The 7,772-nt window shown below is 37.3% G+C and overlaps 1 long non-coding RNA gene across 5 annotated transcripts; it reads left to right on the forward strand.

Annotated features, from left to right (window-relative positions):
* Positions 1 to 1,994: 1,994 nt before the first annotated feature.
* Positions 1,995 to 7,518, forward strand: LOC146568688 (uncharacterized). Of its 5 annotated transcripts, none has more exons than XR_014893522.1 (6): positions 1,995 to 2,107; positions 4,337 to 4,479; positions 5,181 to 5,344; positions 5,419 to 5,543; positions 6,226 to 6,294; positions 7,097 to 7,518. It is a non-coding gene; the product is annotated as an uncharacterized LOC146568688 (long non-coding RNA). The 5 variants fall into 5 exon arrangements; XR_014893523.1 differs by having other exon boundaries at positions 6,231 to 6,294; XR_014893520.1 differs by having other exon boundaries at positions 6,226 to 7,518.
* The last annotated feature ends 254 nt before the right edge of the window (positions 7,519 to 7,772 follow it).

The following is a 7,772-nucleotide window of genomic DNA, read 5'->3' on the forward strand; positions in this document are numbered from 1 at the left end:
CTAGCATGATTTTTTTATTTCCAACTTTAAATTTCTTAAAATTACTTTTAGTTAACATTAAAAGAAAAAAAACACAGTAAAGAAAATTACAAACCAACAAACATACAAACAGGCTGGAGTTTACATTTCTTTTCCATCTATTCCATGCACATTTCTTGTTGTGTTGTTTTCTTGGTGCCACTTCGGAGTGCTTTCCACTTCCTTCATTGTCCATCGTATTTACATCCCATCAGTCTTATATTGAATGTTATTTTTCCATCTCTGAGATACCCCCTACAAACTAGCATGACTTTAAATACAAGGATTGTTTTTAATACTTGGATAAAAATCGTTTGCTGTCAGTGACTGCCTGAGGTCAAGAACCAGTTGACATCACTGGTTTGCTGCCACGAAAATCTCTGCCAGACTTTCACTACAGCCACCTTCACTTTCTACTAGTTTGTGGGTCTCTCTACCTTCAGCTTTGTCTTGAGTAACTGAAAACTATGCTCTGTTGCACTGAGATCAGGTGACTGACTTGGCCATTGAAGAATATACAATTCCTTTGCTTTGAGAAACTCTTGGGTTACTTTGGGTCACAATCTATTTGAACTTTGAAGCACTGTCCCAAGTAATTTTCCTGGACTTGAATGAATTTGTGGACAGAATTCTGTGATCACCTACTTTAGCTCCTCTAAGCCTTCTGGTGCTTCTGAGCTACAAAGTGCATTCCTTCTTTTCAATGTAACATAAGGAACCAGATTTCTGTTGCTGTCACCAGATTGCTATCACTTTCTTCACTTTCATCAAAACTTGCGTGTCTTTGGACATATTGACAGTTCCAGTGAACAGCTACCATACATTCAAACTTTAACACTTTATTTATCACTAAATAATGAGGGGAGTTGTCAATCAGGTGAGGCGAGTAATTTGTCAAATTACTTTTGAGTCTCTGAAAATGGAAGATCATGTATAAAAAAACAGCTACAATCTCTAAAATGTTTATTCTAAATTTCTGTAAAACCCTGTGATCAATCACATCTTCATCATTTGTGTTAAAACTTTAAAATTGTTTGAAAAACGTAACTAAAGTAAACTATGTGTTACGACCCTACACTCAGAAAAATTATGGTTCTTAAATGGTTCTTCAGATGTCTTCATGGTTCTTTAAAGAACCATCATACGTCAAAGAACCTTTTTATTTTGTGGATGGTTCTTCAGCTATTACAAATGGTTCTTTAAAGAACAAAAGGTTCTTCATCCTTAGCAATCTAAGTTTGATGGTGTAAATGGCATAAATATTTACTCACTATAACGAGGCTGTGAATTATACTGTGTGTTTTCTTTGCGTGCATGTGTGTGGGAAGGGGGAGGGCGGATTACCTGGCAATTACCCTTTAAGAGAAGATGGTAGGAAACTGAATATTCAAATAAAAGTTAGAAATATTTGCTTAAAAATATACTGGTGGCAGGGGTGGGGGCCAAAGCCTAAAGACCCTAACACCCCCCCCCCCCCCCCCCCACACACACACACACACCCCTAACCCCACAAACACATTATAAATATGGTGAGTTAACAAACAGTAGACACAATACACACATTCAAATACTGTACTTTAGTTTTAAATTTTAATAAAGCATTACTATTTTCTACTCCAAGGCATTATTTTTGAGATTATTATATATTTTTGAAAATATAGCATAATGATAATACTAGTTATTGTAAACTTTACAAACCACCCAGCAGTATGTAAAGTCAAATTATAAAATACAAGTAAATAACAATTGCAGAACAGAATGTCAGTGTAATGAACACACACTTCGTTTTGACAAAGCACAGCTTAGGTAAATGATCTGAGTAGTTGTTCATCACTGAGCAATTTGTTAATATGTGTTTCGAGCCAAATAAATGACAGGGAGAGTGACGTCAGAACACGTCATACTATAACCTCCCGGGAGCGGACGGAGGGGGTCAGTCGTTGGGATGCGCATGCGCAGACAGAGTGTGCGAGCGGCGGGCCTTGACCTTTTGGGGGAAAAAAACTCACGGACGGTGACAGCGAAACGGATAACAGTCTTCAGTACCTGCTGGACTTTGAAGCTGTGGATTCTGGGACTGTTAGAAAAGGTAAAACATTTTCATTAAAACCTTATTACTGTTTTGTTTTTGTTACTCGTCATTGTAGCTTGCTGTTAATGTTGTGCTAACAGTAGCGATTAGCTAGATAAGTTAGCCGTTGAGGTCAGCGCAATTTAGTATCTGGTATACAGAAACTGTTTTCCTAACAAAACCACTGTTATAATTAAGTGAAGGTGCTCCCAGCTAATTTGAACCTTTGGCTTCTAAAATATGTGGTTCAATTGCGTGCTGCGTACATAACTTAATGTCAGCTAGACCGAAATTAAAATTTAATATATTGTTAAAGTCACTAAAATGGCGCCTGAAGCCTGTTGTGGCGTGAGCTCTGTGTCTGCTCTAGAAACTCTGAAATTCTGTAGATCTGAGCCGTACACTAAATACTCACATGAACCTGTACTTTGAATTCTGTATGAGCTGTATAAAATACTGCTATGCATAAGAGTTTTGAATGAATAATTAGATTAGATAACTTAGGGCTGCTCAATTAATCGAATTTTAATCACGATTACGATCTGGGCTTTCAACGATCATTAAAAATGACTGAGCCGATTATTGGCCCCTCCCTCATTTATCCGCGACACCTTAAAGGCCGGTCCGTGAAAATATTGTCGGGCATAAACCGTCCGTGGCGCAAAAAAGGTTGGAGACCGCTGATTAAGAGGACCCGAGGGAAGCTCGGAAAGCTAAGCAGAAGTTATTTGGAGAGGAGAGTGACTGCCGTTGGTTGAAAAGAGAGGTAAAAAAAACTTCAGTGGTGTTGCACACTATTTTATATTATTTTTTAAAGTCATTGTTAACCCTTTAGATCCGGTCAGAGCAGCAGCTCCGTTTTGCATAACTATTTTTAAATCCCTGTAGAACCTGGACCTGTAAGCTAGCACAATAATTTGTTTTGCATATGAAACCGGAGGAGTTGTACTTACATCTTATGCCATCAGCTTGTCCTCGGTCACGGTTTTCTTCCACATATAGCTTTGCAAAAATTGCATAAAAAGCGCTTGCAGGAACAAAAACATAATATTCCAGAAACACGCTTTGCCGATCCATCAGCTGTTCGTAACACTTCCCACAGTTAAACAGACGTCAGTGCGAACTGTCACATGTCCGCCATTTCCTGCCCGAAACCGGAAGTGACGTCATTTTCGCGGAAATTGTAGTTTTTTTACTTGTAGGCCTTAAAAGCCTATACTGGTCATGTTTGACTTTTCTGAATAGTTTCTGGGATGCTTAGAACTCGAATTGCACTGCTGGAAATAGTTTATTTTGATGCTGTTTTCTTTGCAAATTTGCATCATAGGATTGTTTTTTCGTTTTTCCTGCAGTATATAAAAATTGATGTATCTCCAAAATAAAACTATGAAGACACTCAAAATAAATTTCCTGTTGTAAACTATTTTTTGCAACTTTTTTGTATTTAAAGTTTTGAAGGATAAGCCTCTTAAATTTCTCCAAGTAGAAATATATGCAAAAAAAACAAAAATGATTTTCAATTTTTTTTTGTAGTTTATTGTACTTTTTTGCAATTAATGTAGTTACTATGGACTTAATGCATACATATTATTAAAATATGGGCTATAATAGTTGTATAGCAACTTGAAATGCTCCCACAAATGGCACTACAACATGTAAAAATATAATATAAGCTCTGGCGGACTTGGTTCTATGGTAGGTCTTAAAGGGTTAAATAAATATCGTCAAATAATCGAGATCTCAATTTCAGTGAAAATAATCGTGATTATCATTTTTGCCATAATCGAGCAGCCCTAAGATAACTCTTTATTGTCTAATCGAATTATATAGAAATGAATAGAAATGTGACATGAGAAGGTGTGTCTTTGACTGTTCCTGCATAACTTAGTTTCGGACTAGTTGACAAGTTATGCTCCAGTCATTTGATGTTTCCAAGATAGATGTTCTTTTGTAATATAGTTAATTTTTTGTATATTTCATTTATCCACCATCATACATCATACATACAAGCTAAGAAGAGGTCGTTATACTAACAAGAGGTATCAACGCTGGGCCAAAGTTCAGCACATGGTTAAAGTTTGTAATCCAGCCAGGGTGTAAATATCACTCAGCAGCCAGAGCTGAAGCAGGTAGCATCAACACATAAATCTACTCTACCCGGCTTAAATCACAAGAGCACCTCTGACCAAAAAGCTGTAGATTTTTCTTGTTTGCACAAATTAATCCAGATTCACATTGTGTTCACAGCTCCAACAAAATGAGGAAGAGGAGAAACACAATTAGGTTGAATTACAATTGGATGGAAGGCGAGGACAAGGAGAAGGAAGCTTAGGATGAGGAGGAAGAGAAGCAGCAGGAGCATCTTTAGGGATCCCTATGATGTCATTGAGGTTTGTTTCATTAATATGGTCCTCTCACAAAGAAAGATGACTTGTTTTAGTTCACCTACTTCCTGTATTAAATAGTGATGTGCAAAATGTTGTGAAAAACCATGGAGCAGGCACGTATAGTGCATCTGCAGGTAAATGAACATCAAATCTCTAAGACAGACTGAAATCTGTATATTTATCACCCTTATGATAAAATCCATGTCAGCCATTGGTTTATGGACTTTGTATTTTGAAGCCTCAACATTTGCTTTATTGCTGTTGCTATGTTGGGACCATATTAGGATGAGGGATCAGAATCTGGAGTCATGCACACTATTGTTTCATTTAGTGTGTATCCATAAGATTCGTACAGCAGATCCAAGTTGTGCCTTGAAAACAGGAAAGTCGTCTGCATAGAGGAGAACTGTAATAGCAGGCTTGTACAAAGTGAGGCTTTGTGCACTTGTTTTACTTCTGTCACCCTGATTTGATGCAGATTTCACTTGAAATCAGGCAAGAACTGGATTTATTTTTTATAATGTGTTCTTGTGAATTGATTGTGTATCGCATATGTTTGATTTGACTTTCTGCAAGACAACAGTCGTCCACTGGCCAAAAAAGTTTTCCAAATACCTCCACGTGATCAAGCCTGGATTTAGAAAAGAATAGCAAAAAAAATCTGCTCCTCCTGCTTCAGATGCAATTTGTGTTTCTGTGTTCAGAGGCGGCGGCGAGAGGGGAGACCTCTGCTCATCCAGCTGGAGAGCCTGACCAGGAGGAGTCGAACATTAACTCAGCTCTTTCAGGGCACCCTGCAGACTCGGCTGTTGGCATCGACGAGGGATGACGTGAATGCCAAACTGGAGTCATCACAGGTCAACTGCAGGTATGCGAGTCAGACCTTCTGAGGGTTTCACTTTTCTCTCTTCTTTATAATTGACTCTTTTCTCTCTCTTTCAGCTCCTTGTCTCAGAGTGGGAGGGGTTTGAAGCACAAAGGGAGGAACTTGTCGTTTGGTTGGCTGATATGGATGTGAGGTTGACCAGCTGACAGGAAACACCAGTGAAAAACTGAAACATCTGCAGGTGTGGGCTTGTTTTGATATGACATATATTTGATATGATACATACATCAGAGACATTGTCCTAAACTGGACTAACAAAGGACAATGACTACAACATGAAACGTCCATTACATAGCGTAAGGCTGAAGTTCATTGATCATTTTAATCATAAACTTGTTGAAATGTTTTTACTGAACATGCAAACATCTGCTGATGAAAATGTGTTGATTTATTGGTCTGTTATGAAGCTATTTGTAACCCAGTTCCTAAAATCATCTCAAACAGAAAGAGAAGAAAAATTAAAACATTTAATGTTCATTGTTCTGTTCTTACTGTCCCGGTTAATGAAAGTGAAATGAGATCAAAATAATTATTTAAACATAGAAGGGATGCAGATTATATATGATATGCTCTGGTCAAACAAGGGTTAAGTTTCTCAGAGGGTTGATGAGCTCTGATGAGAGCCTATTGTTTTACTCCACTCCTCACATGTCAGCCAATCGGTGAAGCTCTAGGCAGCTCTTGTCCCTCCTTAGTACCAGCTCCCAAGTTTTCAGTCTCTTGCTTCTACAGCCGAACAGAGCAGACGGACTAAAACTTTTGTTATCGGTAAGCTGGAGAAATTAACCTCTAACGAGTTAAAAGAAATACCATCTAAACTGATATTTTTCACAAATTATGTATTTGCACTTGTTGTTGTCAAGGGCAGAGCGAAACCGGAGGGTTTACTGAGCTGTGGCTCCATGTAAATGCTGAGCATCCACTCGACGGCGGTAAGCTAAATGTGGCTAATCAGACACGTGATGTGCGGAGTGTGGGTACAGTTGTTGCATGTCTCTGAAACGCTGTTGTTATGCTAGTTAGATCGTTAACTAAGTCATTAACATGTGAAAAGCTGTAAATGGTTAAAGCAGCTAAAAATAACTTTATGAGAGATAATTGTAATCAGACTTTATCCTGCTTCCTGTTTAAATTTTGATGTCAATCAGTTTTACAATACTCAGTATTGAACACTTGGAGGTAATTTTTAGTGTATTTCCACTTGTACTGGTAGGCCTATGGTACAAGCGGGATTAAGCACGTCTATTTTAATACTCCTATTTGTGGACTGAGTCCTTGTGTTTACGTGTTATTGAAATTGATTATTTGCACTTTGTTCAATTTCTGATAAGCATTTGCATATTATTCCATTTCTTAAAAGGGGTAATATACTTATTTATTTGTGATTAGATATATATGTACAGTGAGTTTATTTTGATCGATGTAATTAATGTTTACAATGAAAGTGAATTATATGGTGACTATAATTCCTGAATGTTTAAAACCTTGTAGATAATCTTTAATGTTACTGCAGGTTACAAATAATTGAACCTTGATACTGTGAAATTTTGGATATTGATACTTTGACCTTTGAAACTTGATATTTTAATGTTGTACAACATGACTGAACTGATGATGATTGAATTGATGATAGCTGATCTGAATAGTAGTTACTGCACTGTGACACTACTTTAGTTTAATTTGTGAGAGTTATCCTTAAAGGGCACGTGACATATATTTGGCCATTGTTTATAGGTCAGGTTTTTATATGGGACGAATCCAAAGACCAGGTCAGCGATTCCAGAACCCAGAGTGTTCCAGTGTTCACTGGATGGCGAGCCAACCCAAGATCCTAGGAGGCGATATACATATACACGCACAATCATTTGCACATTGATGGACTACAATCCTCTACTGTACAAGTAGTACGGTAGGACAGACAATCACACACACACTCCCTGTCAGACGAATTCTATGGGCCCCACCGGTACCATTTGGACTTAAAAAAGACTAATTCTTTTACTTGTGCACAATTTTATTTAATTCTATTTTTTTTTTGCTACTTTGGGGGAAATTTTTATACTTGACATTCTGTTAAAACCTGTTGTAATACTGTGTTGTTTACAAATTTCTTTTACAAGGCTTAACATCACTAAAGTACTTTTAAAGCCACATAACTGTGTTTGTCTGGTTTCTCTGCCATTCGTGTACCAGAGCTCTAAGAGTCGTTCTCAGTCTTCTGACACTAGCCCAAATTGCTTATTACTTTGGTAATTATCCATTGGTACTTTATGTAACTCCACGTAAGTGCTACATATTGCTATTTCTAATGTGTTTTATCACTTTCTGATGTTTTATTAATTAAACAATACATGTATTGTTGTGTTATCTGTAGCTATAGTATTTATATTTATTTATAGTATAGCAAATA

This window comes from Mchenga conophoros, linkage group LG8 (assembly GCF_057382185.1).
Source record: "Mchenga conophoros isolate Kocher_MC1m ecotype Shallow Benthic linkage group LG8, M_conophoros_male_GT1.1, whole genome shotgun sequence".
NCBI classification, from domain to species: Eukaryota; Metazoa; Chordata; class Actinopteri; order Cichliformes; family Cichlidae; genus Mchenga; species Mchenga conophoros.